We start from the raw sequence: 15,072 nt of genomic DNA on the forward strand, positions 1-15,072 counted from the left end.
ATTGCTTGTTGAAGTCATTTTAGTTAAGAGATTAATTTTGTAATTCTACTGGGCCATGGGTGCCCAGGTTTGATCAAACAGTATTCCGGATATTGCTGTGAGGGTGTTTTTGGATGACAGTATGTTCAAATCAGTGAACTTTGAGTAAAGCAGATTGTTCTCTATACTGTGGGTGGGCCTCTTTTAATCAATGGAAGGTTTGACTGAAAAAGGAGCCCGACTTTCCACAACCAAAAGGAAATTCTGCAAGCAAATGGCCTTTGGACTTGAACTATAACATAAGCTCTTCCTTGAGTCTCCAGTCTGGTGGCTCACTCTGAAGATTTTGGACTTATCAGCCTCTGTAATTGTGTGAGTCGATTCCTTAAACCTCGCTCTCTCTTTCTCTCTCTCTCTCTCTTTCCCTCTCTCTCTTCCAATAAATACATATAGAAAGAGAGTAGAAGGTGGTCAGCCCAGTCCTCAATAATACTGTCCCAAGGGCATTTCCCTATCACCAACCAATCATGTTTATAGGAATGCCACGACACTTCTGAATCCTTGGGAATCAAGACAGGTGCACTCCCCCAGCCTGCCTGGCATCTGCAGCACCTGCTGTCCCAGCAACCCCTTCAGTCAGGCACACCCCACCCCTGGCTCTCGCAGTAGCCCTGCCTCCAGCTTCTCCCCAGCTCACCCTCCTTAGCCTATGGTGGAGGAGACACGAGGGAAGGGTGACTCCTCAGAAGAGGGAGAGGAAGAGCCAAAAGGAACAGCACTCATCAGAGTTCCCTGTTCCCACCCACTCCTGGTGATCTCCAGGATGCTGAGGACCCAAGGGGACAAGAAGGGATGTGAAGACGCCCCAAATATCCTCTCCAATCAGCCTAGGCTCCATAATGTTCCCTCCTTTCTTCCTGCAGTGAAGACTGACAAATGCATTATGTTGCCCCTGGCCTCCACAGAAAAGTGAGCACCTTAGACAGGGGGCAAAGGTGATGGCCATCCGCCCCCGCAATAGGAAGCTGCTCTTGGAGAGAGCGTGGCCCTGCTGACACCTTGATTTCAGACTTCCCACTTTCAGGACTGTGAGAATAAACTTCTGTTGTTTTAAGCCACCTAGTTTATGGTACTTTGTTATGACAGTTCTAGGAAATGAATACAGGGAGTTCACTCGATACTTTCTAATAGTTTGCCTAAGTGCCAACCACTAAATTTCTGTGGGAAATCCAAGGATTTGATTCTGGAACTTGGTGGCCACACCCATGTACTGCCCTCCTCAGGGACCTGTCAGAGCAGTCAGCTGCCCTCTCCCAGGCCAGTCCTCCACCTTAAGAGCATCACCACGGCCCTAATGTGGAAACAAAAGCTCAGGGAGGGTTAGTTACTTGCTCAAGATCACACAGCTGGCAAGGGGCGGAGGCAAGGCAAGCCCTGAACTCTGACTCTGGTGCCCAGGTTTCTGAGACACTTGGGCCCCAAAGAGTATCTCCACCTGACACAACACAGGCAGGTTGCTCCTCGGAGCTCCAGGCCCGTCTGGCTCACCTCCTGGTGCCTCATGCTGTGAGTCAGAGCAGCTGGAGACTTTATGAGCCCTCTAATGGGCTAACTACCTGACACGCTGATTATGCAAAAAGCCACATGTGAAACTCCCGCCCTCATAACCACATAATTTATGAGGAAATGAGACTACCTTCTCATAGGACCTTTGGCTGCCTGCCCTTCGTGGAGATCCAGGGGAGCTTTTCAGGCCAAAGCAGGGAACGAAGAGGAGCTCCCTCTGGCCCTACCCCACTCTGTCCCCAGAGCCTCCTCTGCTCCAGGCTGCCTTTCTGTCTGTCTGGGCCTCTACACGGTCCTCCTTGCAGTGGGGACCCCAGGAGGAGGGCATGGGGGAAAGCGAAAGAGAGAAGGCAGTGGCCAAATGAAGCAATGGACAGATGGACTAGAGGGGACTGGGTCTTTTAGCTCTTCATATGCAGAAGCTGGGACTGAGACATAACCCACCAAATGAAATAGGACTATTCCCTCCATCCTGGAGTGCCAGGCCCGGACAGCAAGCTGGGTCCAGAGTGGGACAACGGCCACGGCACACTGGTCCACAAGACAGCTACCCATCTGCCCCCGTTTCTTCCTCCAGCTTTCTGGGTGAGGGCTCCTTGGTTTCCTCTGATTCTCTCTGACCTCTGTCTCCTTCTGACCTTGGTCTGCTTTCTCCTTTCTTCCCCATGCACCTTAGTTCTAGAAACTAGAAGTCTGAAATCAAGCTGTCAGCGGGGCCACACTTTTTCCAAGAGTGTGTCTTCTTGTGGAGGTGACTGTGCCCTGTCTAATGTGCTAACTTTTCTGTAGAGGCTGGGAACGTCCTGATGACTCTGGAAGGGTAGAAAGGGTAAAAGGAAGAAAATGGAAGCAAGAGAAGGAAACCATAATCACTGTCTCCTCCAGCCTTGGTCCTCCCAAGTCCCAGGACAAAGGGAGTCATGGGAAAGGGCTTATTGGCAAGGAGACAGAAAATGGAAGAGGAGGAAGGAAGAAAAGAGAGAAGGGCTCCAAGGAGGAGGAGAGTGGGAAATATATGCTTCAAAGCCACTCCCCTGAACAGGTGGGCTGGAGGGTGAGACCTGGGCAAGCTTCCCTCAGCAGGTGACAGGGATACAGAAAACCCTACATTATCCTCTGCCAAGAGAAGTCCTTACTGCCTTATGCATCACCCACTCGCTCCTTCATACCCCCACCTTTCTTTTTCTATCACATCTGATTCTCTGACTCTATTCACTCCCCTCATTTGCCACTGTTTACATCTCCAATGCAGAGAACTTTGCCCGGTGCCTGGCAGCAGCTCAGAATTTTATACATGAATTCATGGGTGGATCTCATTGGATACACACAGAGGATATCTAAAATAAGATTTAAAAACTTTTCTATTTATTTTTTGTGTGTGGCAGAGACAGGGAGAGTCAGAGAGAGGGACAGAGAGGGACAGACAGGAAGGGAGAGAGATGAGAAACATCAATTTCTCGTTGTGGTTCCTTAGTTGTTCATTGATTGATTTCTCATATGTGCCTTGACCGTGGGCCTTCAGCAGACCGAGTGACCCCTTGCTCGAGCCAGTGACCTTGGGCTCAAGCTGGTGAGCCTTGCTCAAACCAGATGAGCCCACGCTCAAGCTGGCGACCTCGGGGTCTTGAACCTGGATCCTCCATATCCCAGTCCAACGTTCTATCCACTGCGCCACTGCCTGGTCAGGCTCTATTTATTTTTAGAGAGAGAAAGGAAAGGGGAGAGAGAAACATCAATTTGTTCCAGTTATTTGTGCATTTGTTGTATGTTGATTCTTGTATGTGCTGTGCCCTGAGCAGAGATCAAACCCACAACCTTGGTGTATTGGAATGACACTGCGCTACCAGGCCAAGACCACACAGAGGATTTTTAACAGGGGGAAAAAGGGTTTTATACAAATTGCAGATTTATAATTCTTCCCCAACCTGCTACCAAATCCTATGTTTATGCTTATCACATACCAGTATTTACAAGTATGACCATGGACCCATTTCCCATAACAAACCTAGTTTCTCTTTCTTTTTCCAATCTCTGGTCTCAGAGCCCTGCTTCCTCCTCTCTCGCTGCAACCCTAGACGTCATGAGAAGGCTCCGCCCACCCTCTGGTTGGCCTGAAGCTCCAGGCCACACTCCCTTCCTCTATTTTTATCTCATGTGCGCATTCTTGGCAGCATTTAAAAATTCTCTCTATAAAGTCCATGGGCTCCTCCCTCACCCTGCCTCTCTACAGCCCCACCTCAGACAGGGCCACTTCCCCAGAAGTGGACCCACCCTATGCATCTCCTGACTGCTCCTTTTGTTTTTTCCAGGCCCCTGTCATTGTTACCCTCATCTCACCAATCATGATTATAATGATTAGATTGGTAGATTCACCTTCTTCCTCACACACACACAAACACACACACACACACATACAGGCACACATAAATACACATGCATACATATATGCACACAAACACATATCACACACATATATATCCACTAAAATATGTTTCCTCTACGTATTTCTTCATTCTATATCATAGCTCCTTTTGCCACCTTTCCACATGGTGCTGGCTTACTCTAGGCAGGTGTTGCCCACTCACAGCCCTTTAATTCTGGACCCTTAACTGTAGGCACTATGGGAAGCAGAATAATGATCCCCAAGAAGTCCAGATTCTAATCCTTAGACCCTATGAATATGTTACCTTATATGGCATAAGGGTCTTTGTGATGAGATTAAATTAAGGATGTTGAGTTGGCGAGATTATTCTGGATTAGCCAGGGTGGTCTGATATAATAACAAGGGTCCTTATAAAGGAAAGAGATAGGCAGGAGGGCCAGAGAAGATGACAGAAACAGAGGAGAGAGAAAGAGAAATGTAAAGGTGTTACACTGCTGATTTTGAGGATGGAGAAAGGACCCACAAGCCAAGAAAGGCAAGAAGCATCAAAAGGTTGAAAAAGGCAAGGAAACAGATCCTCCCCTAGACAGAGCCTCCAGAGAAAACACAGAGCTGCCAAACCCTAGATTTTACTGCAGTGAATCCCATTTTGGACTTCTGATTTCCAAAACTGTTAGGTAACAAATTTGTGTGGTTTTAAGCTAATTAGTTACAGCAGTGATAAGAAAATAATGAGGCATTGATTTGTATGTAGTCGTGCAGTGCCTGCCCATGAACAACAGCCCTGTTTGGTACTGCCCATGCATAATGCCTTCGCTGGTTGCAGTCTGCCTGTGACTGAAGGAAGGATAACAGTGCCTTTAACAGTTGCCATAGTTTAGGTTCTTCCCAAGAGCAGACTCTGATACGAGCAATTGGGTGCAAGTAGTTTAATTGAGAGGCGATGCCAGGAAACACTGGGAGGGGAGTGGGAAAGTGAGACAAGGAAGGGAAAGCAGGCAACAGAAGTGTAGGCAGGCCCTGGCCATTTGGCTCAGCGGTAGAGCCTTGGCCCGGTGTGTGGAAGTCCCGGATTCGATTCCTTGCCAGGGCACACAAGAGAGGCGTCCATCTGCTTCTCCACCCTTCCCCCTCTCCTTTCTCTTTATCTCTCTCTTCACCTCCGGCAGCCAAGGTTCTATGGGAGCAAAGTTGGCCCAGGCGCTAAGGATAGCTCCGTGGCCTCTGCCTCAGGCGCTAGAATGGCTCCAGCCAAAACGTAGCAACGCCCCAGATGGGCAGAGCATCGCCCCCTGGTGGGCATGCCGGGTGGATCCCGGTGGGGTGCATGGGGGAGTCTGTCTGCCGTCCCGTCCCCCTCACGGCTTCTCACTTTGGACAAAAAACAAAAACAAAACAAACAAACAAAAACAAACAAAAAAAAGAAGTGTAGGCAACTAGTGCTCAATCCCACAGAGGAACTCAGAACCAATGTAGAGCATGCCCCAGTGTTATCCCCATTCCACCACCACTCCACACAGGGAGAAGGGAGCTGGAGTGTTTATATACCCACTCCCATTAGTCATTGGTTGAGGGCTGCCTGGAGGTAGTGGCAGAGTGTTCTAATCTCGGGCCAGCACAAACAGAACCACTATGTAAGTGGAAAGCACTATGTAAGTGGTAAGCACTATGTAAGCATGTAGCTTTGGAGAAAGCCCTCAGGCAAAGAGATGTGCATTCTACCCACAGAGCACACTGAAGTAGGAGGTCCCAAGCAGTGAGGTGGGTGCCTGTCCAGTCAGCAGTGTGTCCCTTGTCTCAGAAAGGGAGCACTTCCCATATCTGTGTCCTACACACTTCTCCTGACTAGAGTGGAAAGGGTATGTATGGGCTCTGAGCTCCAATCCATATAGCTCTGTAGGATTCTGTAGACTGTCTCAGACTGGGTTTGTCTGAGTTTTATCATGATTAGATCGGTGTGAGAAGCAATATCGTGCCCTTCTCTGTGCATCGTGCATCGTGTCAGGGGGTACATAATGTCAATAGCGTTACTATTAGTGATCTTAACCTTGAGCCCTTGGTTAAAGTGCTGTCTGCCAGGTTTCTCCACTTTAATATTTTTCCTTTATAATTAACAAATATGCTGGGGATTTACTTTGAGATTTGGTTTTCCATCAAATTTTTGTCCACTAAATTTAGCAAATATTAGTGGATCTTGCCTGCAACTGTTATTACTTTAGAGTTTGCCTAGTGGTGATTTTTCTATTTCCCTCATTTTTAGATCTAATTTTAAGTTCTTTTGCACCTCTGTTTCCTCATCTGTAAATGGGAACAATAATTTTTCCTGCTACCTTACATAAAGATCAAAGGATCCATCCAGCAAGAATACACAAGAATCCTAAATCTGTACACACTAAAAACAGCATCAAAATACATGATGCAAAAACTAATAGAGTTGAAAGGAGAAATAGACAAATCCACAATTACAAGTAGAGACTTCCTATTTGCAGCATATGATAAAACTATTAGAGAATCAACAAGAATATAGAACTGAACAACACCATCAATTAACAAGATATAATTGACATAAAAATACTGCAAGCACCAATAGCAGACACCTGTTTTTTTCAAGAACTCGTAGAATGTTCACCAAGATTAACCATATCTTGGGGCATAAAACAAACCTTAACTAATTTAAAATACTTGACACAGATAATAGTATGGTAATTACAAGAGGGAATGGAGGGTAGAAAAGAGTGAAGGAGGAGACAAATGGAGGTGAAAAGAGACTTGGCTTTGGAGGGTGAACACACAATACAATATACAGTTGATGTATTATAGACTTGTACACTTGAAACCTATATAATTTTATTAACCAATGTCATCCCAATAAATTCAATAAAAAATTTTTAAAGTGAAATTATATATACAAAGTATGTTGATCGAACTATAAATTAACAAAAAGACAACATGAAAATCTCTAAAATTTAAAAGCTAAACACACATTTCAATAATTCATTGACAAAAAGGTCATAAGGAAAAAATTTAAATGCATTGACCTAAATTAAAATACAACACATCAAAAGTGGTAGGATGGAACCTGACCAGGTGGTGGTGCAGTGGATAGAGCGTCAGACTGGGATGGAGGACCCAGGTTCGAGACCCTGACGTCTCCAGCTTGAGCGCGGGCTCATCTGGTTTGAACAAGGCTCACCAGCTTGAGCCCAAGGTCGCTGGCTCGAGCAAGGGGTCACTCGGTCTGCTGTAGCCTCCCGGTCAAGGCACAAGATAAGAGCAAAAATAAGTTAAATTGAAAACAAGAGGACAATAGAGAAAGCCATTGAAACAAGAAGCTAGTTCTCTGAAAAATTCAATGAAGTTTCTACATTTCTAGCAAGACTGATGAAGGTAAGAAGGGAGAAGACAAATATAACCAATATCAGGAATAAAACAGAATATCACTTCATTGTTAAAGCCATTAAGAGGATAATAAGGGAATACTATGAAAAGCTTTAAGCTCAGAAATTTGACAACTTAAAAGAAATGGACCAACCCGACCAGGCGGTGGCACAGTGGATGGAATGTTGGACTAGGACAAAGAGGACCAGGTTCGAACCCTGAGGTCGCCCAATTGAGCGCAGGCTCATCTGATTTGAGCAAGGTTCACCAGCTCGAGCCCAAGGTCACTGCCTTGAGCAAGGGGTCACTCACTCGGTCTACTGTAGCCCCCTGGTCAAGGCACATATGAAAAATCAATCAATGAACAACTAAGGAGCTGCAACAAAGAATTGATGCTTCTCCTCTCTCTCCCTTCCTGTCTGTCCCTATCTATTCCTCTCTGTCTCTGTCACAAAAAAAAAAAAAAAAAGAAAGAAAGAAAAGAAAAATGGACCGATGTGATGCTGAGGCGAACAGTGAGGATGCCATCTGCCAATGCTTTGGATTTCAGAAAATCTCCCAGCTGAAAACTGTTTGACACCACCCTGAATGATGGCCAGCTCCCTAACAGCCCACAGCCAATGACTGATTAATATGGGGACACACACAGAAAAGCCCTCTTGCATCAAAGTGAGATCAATTCTGTGATGCAGTTCACACTGCAGGGCTCTCTTGGGGGTCAGACTGAGGCTAGACTCCAGCTGAGACCACAGCTTTGCTCTTAGCTTCTTCTACTGCAGCTTCTAGAGAAGTGAGGCATGGCAGGGTGTGAGGTGCTATTCCTGAGAGACCACTCTCAGTCAATCGCATGCACCTGAACCACCTCTGCCCCATTTGCAGGGAACCTAACACATCATCACCATTAACTGTCTATCTGCTCTTGATTAAGAGTAGAGTAATTGAAAGCCCCGCGTGTGAGAGTCAGACTTGTCAACTCAGAAATTCGCAGTAGGGAGATATGGGTGGTCATTTATTGGAAATTCCAATGCCAGTGTCCTTAGTTCTCTACTTTAGGGCTGGTCAGAGTTCCAGAGAAGAGGGGTGGAGTGTGGCCGCCAGTGACCTGGAAGGTAAGCAGAAAAGAAAGCTGGGGATCTCAGCCTGCAGCGAGAAAATACTCACTTATTGCTCCTGTTCTTCACATGAAACCTTTGTCCTCAGCTGTGCCTGGTGTCCCCAGCCCAGAGACCACCTGTTTTACCCTCTCCAGACCAAATCTGCAGCTCTCTGCCTGTTGGGAGAGGGGCCCTGCAGCATAAAGGGTGTGTGAGAAGGAGCTAGGACTTGAGCTGCTCCCGAATCACCTTTCACCCAGTTCTCCTGATTTTGGCTTGCTCTGTTCCAGAGGTATCTAAGATTGCCAATCCCCCCCCCCTTTTTTTTTAATTTTTAGTATTTTACCATGAAAGTAGGTCTGTTCTTAATTTTCTCTGGGTTTCAACTTTTTCGAGACTGCTAACTCAATTACCGTTCATCCATTTTCCAGCTTCCAAAATTCTTTTTGCTATTATCATATCTTCTGTTCTCTCTGCCCTCATAAGTTTGTGTCTTTTATATTTTTTAAAATTATTTTTAAGATTTTTATTTCTTCATTTTAGAGAGAAGAGAGAGAAAGAGAAGAGGAGGAGCAGGAAGCATCAACTTCCATATGTGCCTTGACCAGGCAAGCCCAGGGTTTCAAACCGGCAACCTCAGCATTCCAAGACAATGCTTTATATCAACTGCGCCACCACAGGTCAGGCAAGTTTGTGTCTTTTTAAAAAATATCTCCTGATAGTAGTGTTAGTGGGTTTCAGGAGGGAGCAAAAGTAGATGTGTGGATTCAGTTCACCATCTTAACGGAGGGAAAGGGACCTCTGGTTGTATTAAGAAGGGATTTCCTCCCAGCATTCCCCTTCTGTGAGCCCGTTTGGGTGACAGAGCAGTGAGAACTCCAGGTAAAGGAGCCTGAGATCCATAATGGAACCTGTGTCTCTCAGTGGAGGACACTCTTTCCTACAGAGTTCAAGCTTCTTTCTCCAATTATGGCCTTCACCCGCCTCTGAGGGCATAAAGGGCTGAGTCCAGATTATGAAAGTTGGAAGTGCAGAAAGCCAAGATAAACCAGGGAAGCCTACCTAGAGGAGGTGCTGCAGTAGTGGGAGAAGGAACAGATACTGGATCTCATCTTTCTTTTTTTCCAAGTGAGAGGAGGGGAGATAGAGAGAGAGACTCCCGCATGCACCCTGGCCACCTCCATCTGAGGCCAATGCTCTGCCTATCTGGGGCCATGCTCACAACCGAGCTATTTTTAGTGCCTGAGGCAGAGGCTCCACAGAGCCATTATCAGCACCTGGGGTCAGTGCATTCAAACCTATCGAGCCATGGCTGCAGGAGGGGAAAAGAAAAAGAGACTGAGAGAGAGAGAGGGAAGAGGGAGGGGTGGAGAAGCAGATGGTCGCTTCTCCTGTGTGCCCTGACCAGGAATCAAACCCAGGATATCCACATGCAGGGTTGATGCTCTACCACTGAGCCAACCAGCCAGGGCTTAGCTCTCATCTTTCTAATGAGAGAGTTCATCCCTTCTAGTTCTGCTTCAATGACTCTGTGAGGCCAGAAGTCATTCCAGAAACCCAGCCTGCTTTCTTGCCCTCTCCTTCTTGTAATCCCTTGCTTTAGGAGAAGATGATAGTGGTTGAGTGCTATTTGTATAGACTGGATAGGTTGAAAAGAGGAAAGAAATAAAACATTATAGTTCCTTTTTTCCTGAAAAAGACATCACCCCACTTCACTTCCTCCTGCAAGCTCAGACCTAAGAACCCAGAAAAGAGAAAAGGTAGTGACATAGTTGGGTAGGAGAACTTAGGAGGGGCAGGAATTACGGTGATGATAGTGTAGAAGCTGTGTCACCAATAGCAGGAGGAGCTGAGTTAAGCAGCTCACCTTGCTGCACGGATTTACCTTGAAAGTTCCCGATTGTCATCTATAAGCAACAGTAAGTCAGTCAGTAACTACTCCAGCCTCCTTCATTGTCCCCTGGGAGGACAGTGTGAGGATGTCTTCACAAAGTTTCTCAGGGGATTCCCAGCAGGACGGACCCCCAGTTGCCCATGGCAGTAACTGGCCCCTCAACACACCTTCATATTGGCTTCTCTCCCCTCTATATTTTGTTTTCCCATTTCTTTATTCCTATTGCCCAGGGTCAGCTCCCAAGTTAATTACCTGCATCCCAGCCCTTGCCTAAGGGTATGCTCTTGAAAGAATTCACACGAAGACATGTGTCCTCCAATCCAAAAGGAAGAAAGAGCAGGCTGCACCACCCCTGGAAAATTGTGCTTCCACTTCCTCTGTCTGTTCCTGGTCTCAGCTAAAAGGTGCTCACATGGGATGCTAGGCACACTTATATTTTTAGGAGTTCTGAGTTCTGTTTGGGTCATTGGGCCTGTGTGTGCCCAAAAAGGCAACATGAGTTGTTGGTGGCTGGGCAAACAAAATGCTTGGCTCCTGCCTCAGACAGGAAACATAGCTTGGCTCAAAGCTACCGTGCACGTAGGAACTTATACTTCCTCCCCCACTCATACTGTTTCACAGTCATGCATACACATCCTGCATTGAAAAGCAATTCCATCACTCAAAGGCAAGGTCATAGCCCAGCTAGAGATCCACATAGGCTGTGAGGAGGAAAGGGCATTGAGAGGATTCCAGCAGGGAGGCCCAATAGGAAACTCTTTGGAAATCTCTGATGAAGGGGTTCAGAGAGCACAGGACCACATCCCAGTCTCTTATAGAAATGTGAGACTTGCCCTGGCCAGTTGGCTCAGTTGATAGAGTGTCAGCCCAGTGTATGGACATCCTGGGTTCAATTCCCAGTCAGGGCACATAGGAGAAGTGGTCATCTGTTCCTCTCCTCTCCCCCACTTCCTGTCCTCTTCTCCTCCTGAAGCTCCTGGTTTGAGCATCAGCTCCAGGCACTGAGGATGGCTCAGTTGGTCCAAGTGTCAGCCTCAGGTGTTAAAAATAGCTTGGTTGATTTGAGCATCAGCCCCACACAGGGATTGCCAGGTGGATCCTGTTTGGGGCACATGTGGGAGTCTGTCTCAGTATCTCCCCTCCTCTCACTTAAAAAATAAAGAAAAAAAAGAAATGTGAGACTTGGGTTGTTGACCCAGTCCAAAGGGTCAAAGCATTAAATGGCCAACCCTTGAAAGGATTATTCAGAGTTCTAGATAACCAAGCAGTCAAATAATTGGCCAATACAAGCGATGTTTTTCTGGGACAGTGCCTACCATTCAACAGATGGATAGACCCCACCAGGTTGGGAGGACAGGCAGAGGAGTTAGGCTATAGACAACCTTTGATTTTAGCTTCTGTTTGAAAGACTGATTTTGGCCTTTATTGGTTAGGCAGTCATTAAAAAAAAAAAAAACTTGTACTGAGCACCACATCCAAGATGACTAAAATCAGCCTCTTCTCCCACTAGAGTTACCATCAGAAAGCTACTGTTGCAAAATTAGTCATAGACATTTGATTTAAAATTAGATAGCATCTCTTTTCCAGAGGGTCGAGAAGACTTAAAGGACTTCTGACCATGTGGGTAGGAACAGAGTTTTCTGAGAAAGCAGGTGGAGATGATGGAAGTGCTCTAAAGGAAGTAGAATATAGGGAGAGGATGGGGAGAGAACTGAAGGGCAGGGGGTAGATAGAGGGGCATCCTCTGAAGTCTTTTCCTCCCACCCCCCATCATGTGGAACAAAGAAATGTGTTAGCTGAGAAAGCAACTACTTCAAGTCCTGGATGCCTGCTGTTTTGGGGTACCCACCTAAACTTCCCAGACTTCCCTCACTATAGCCATTTCCTACACTTCATATGCATTTTGCCTAGAGAAGGGCGTTGGTTGGGACTGGTAAGGGTGGAGTAGAACCTTCCGTATCACTAGGCAGATAGGATCATGGATTGGTAGGTGAATCTCCAGCTGGAAATACCAAGAGACCAAAAACTCTGACTTTTACCCTAGGGTAAAAGAACCAATAAGAACCAATTCACTACTGAGGACAGAAAGGCAGGATCCTCTCATATGTGTTGTAGAAACTGTGAGGTCAGGTTCCATCTGTCCAGTCACAAGGAGAAACTTTATTGCTGACCCAAAGGGCCGTTGGGCTAGCTGATACCTCAACAAAACTTTCATAAGATCGGTCTCCCCCCAAATAGCAACTGAACACAGCCCTATTCCTTACAGCCTAACATTCTCTCGCCCTCTCTTTTTTTCTGTGTCCTAATTTTCACAAGGACAAAGGACATGAAGACACTCTACCCTCTACTCTATAGCCTGTCTGGACTAGTGAATTTCTAGCCAAGCTTTCTAAACAAACAAAACAGGCTTCTAAACATTGGTTAGGGGAAGGAAGCCACAAGAAGGGAGAAGAAAGAAAAAGGAGCTCAGCCTTTCTCTCCTCTATGGAGCCTCCTTTGTCCACCAAGAACATTTTTCCCAACACCCGCTGCATAACCACTGTGCACCAGTTACCTGCTAGGTCTCAAGGAAACATTGTTCCTACTGTTTAAGGGCTCACATTCAGGTCGTGAAGGAAAATATGCAAATGAGTAGGAACCCTAAGTGCACCTGGTGCTGAGAGGAAAGTGGGTACAGGGCGAAGGTGAGGATTCTGAAAGAAAGTCTGTCAACAAGGAAGGAAGACCATAAAAAACTGACTTTTGAGAATTCCTAGAGACATGTTGCATTCATAATAAAGAGAACAGCAAGAACACAGGCACTAAGGGTGAATTCATGCCATGGTGCTGCTCTGGAAATGGCCAGAATATCAGAGTCAAAGTGCCAAGTGGGGCAGGAAAAGAGAAAAGGAGAGAAACATGGGAACATGTGCATATCATGTATTGACTCGCATGGATTGAAACTTTAGCAATAGCCCTGGAGAGAGGAGGCCTGATTTAGACAGAGTGAGAGGTATCAGCCAATCAGAGTTGAGAAGGCCCTCTGGATCCAAATGAGAACTAGGAGTTGAAGGGAGAGAAAAGGATCTTGAGGTTCTTAACTTGAGTGGCAGGAGAGATACGTGTTGACAGGCAACCTTAGAGGAAGAATGGGTCTCCCACATTCTCTCTTTTGCCATACTATGCCTAGCACATGTCTTCATCCATCTCTAACTCTGGGATCTAGGATGATTGGGTAACTTCTTGAGATGTTCATTGATGTTTGTCTTTACTTCTCCCTTGATTTGGAGGTTTATGTTTTGCCAAAGCAGAAGGAACTTGCCTGTAGGCACTTTCCATGATGACTTTTGCTTCCCAACATTAAGCCTCTGAGCTGTTTCTGGGAAGGTAGGAGAAGGAAGGAGAAGCTCAGAGGGGGACATGGGGACTAAGGGGAAGGGGGGAGATCACTTCTATAAGCCCCAAGCCGCAGGTGCCCACACACTCAGCCCAGGGCTTCAGAGGGGATGGCTGTGATGCCTGAAGCAGATTCCCAGCATCACCAAAGATTTCTTCAGGCCAGGACTGGCAGAGCCAAGGGTCTGGGAACAGGAGGGTGTCTCCGCAGAATGTACTGTCTGCCAGAGAGACCTCCCCAAATCCTTGGAGCTGCATTAGAAAGACCCTAGGCTTTGCAATTACAGAAGCGCTGAGCCCCAGCCCCAAACCAAGGTCAGTTTCATGCCTGCTCTGTAGAATGGAAGCCGGGGGTGGAGTGGACTAAGTCAATGCAAATAAACGAAGGAATGCACACTTTCCTGCACGCTTCTCTCCACTATCCGGGGAGATTCTTATTCATCAGTGAGGTGCCAGCACTCAGCTGAGAGGACCTGCTGCAGGAGAAACAGACAGAGGAAGAGGGGGTTTGCACGGTATCGGCATCAAACTAAGGGGCACTCCTGTGCCTCTGGGGTCTGGCAGACTGGATGCTAGGAAGGAGATGGCGTTCCAAGGTTTCACTTTTAAAAGTGCTTATAGAACATGCAAACGTACTCAAGATTGAGCGAGCTTAACCTGTGGTGGCGCAGTAGATCAAGCATTGACCTGGAACACTGAGGTTGCAGGTTCAAAACCCTGGGCTTGCCCGGTCAGGGCACATATGGGAGTCTGGGAGTTGATGCTTCCTGCTCCTCCCACTTCTCTCTCTCTCTCTCTGTCTCTCTCCTCTAAAATGAATAAGTAAATAAATAATTAAAAAAATAAAGATTTAGCGAGAGGGTCTAAACGCCACACTGCTCCGGTGGAACTTCTCCAGCGGGCGAGGTGGGACCAGGCCCAGCCAGGGAGCAGAGCGCCTGCGCACTGCAGACCCTGAAGCCACAGCGTCCTCGGCGAGGGGGGCGGGGGATGCCCGGGCATCCGGGTCCCTCACCCCGCCCTGCTGCATGAATGAGAGGCGCGGCGCCCGCCCCTCCCGGCCGGGCCCTCCCCTCGCCCCGGCCGCTGCGCGCACTCTGCCGCCGCCACCTCAGCCGCACAAGGTTCCGACGGACGCTCACCGCCCGCAGCCCGCCGCCGGGAGCTGACGGTCCTGCACGCCCTCCGCCGCCGCCGCCAGCGCACCCGAGTGAGTGAGCGAGCGGGGACCCGGGCGCCGAGGCTCGTCGCTCCCTGGCTGGGGCTTAGGGGACAGGGCGGGTCCGGGTTCGGGATGCTGAGGAGACCGCGGGCCCGCGCCAGCCTCCCACCCGCTCCGGGCGCTCCGGCGGGGGGCGGGGAGGAGTGGGACGGCGGCCCCAGGCCGGGAGGGACGCGGAGGA

General features: G+C 47.7%; 1 protein-coding gene and 1 long non-coding RNA gene across 2 annotated transcripts in view; one reads left to right on the top strand and one right to left on the bottom strand.

Annotated features, from left to right (window-relative positions):
* Positions 1 to 8,302: 8,302 nt before the first annotated feature.
* On the bottom strand, positions 8,303 to 10,629 carry LOC136406037 (uncharacterized). Its single transcript, XR_010751613.1, has 2 exons — positions 10,547 to 10,629; positions 8,303 to 8,408 (listed from the first exon to the last, which is right to left on the bottom strand). It is a non-coding gene; the product is annotated as an uncharacterized lncRNA (long non-coding RNA).
* Positions 10,630 to 14,754: 4,125 nt separating this feature from the next.
* Positions 14,755 to 15,072, top strand: part of RNF24 (ring finger protein 24) — a 69,517-nt gene continuing 69,199 nt past the window's right edge. Inside the window, exon 1 of the mRNA XM_066387318.1 lies at positions 14,755 to 14,879. The gene's annotated coding sequence lies outside the window, so the exon portion shown is untranslated. The remainder of the gene's footprint in view (positions 14,880 to 15,072) is intronic.

The sequence above is a fragment of the Saccopteryx leptura genome, chromosome 5 (assembly GCF_036850995.1).
Source record: "Saccopteryx leptura isolate mSacLep1 chromosome 5, mSacLep1_pri_phased_curated, whole genome shotgun sequence".
Lineage (NCBI taxonomy): Eukaryota > Metazoa > Chordata > Mammalia > Chiroptera > Emballonuridae > Saccopteryx > Saccopteryx leptura.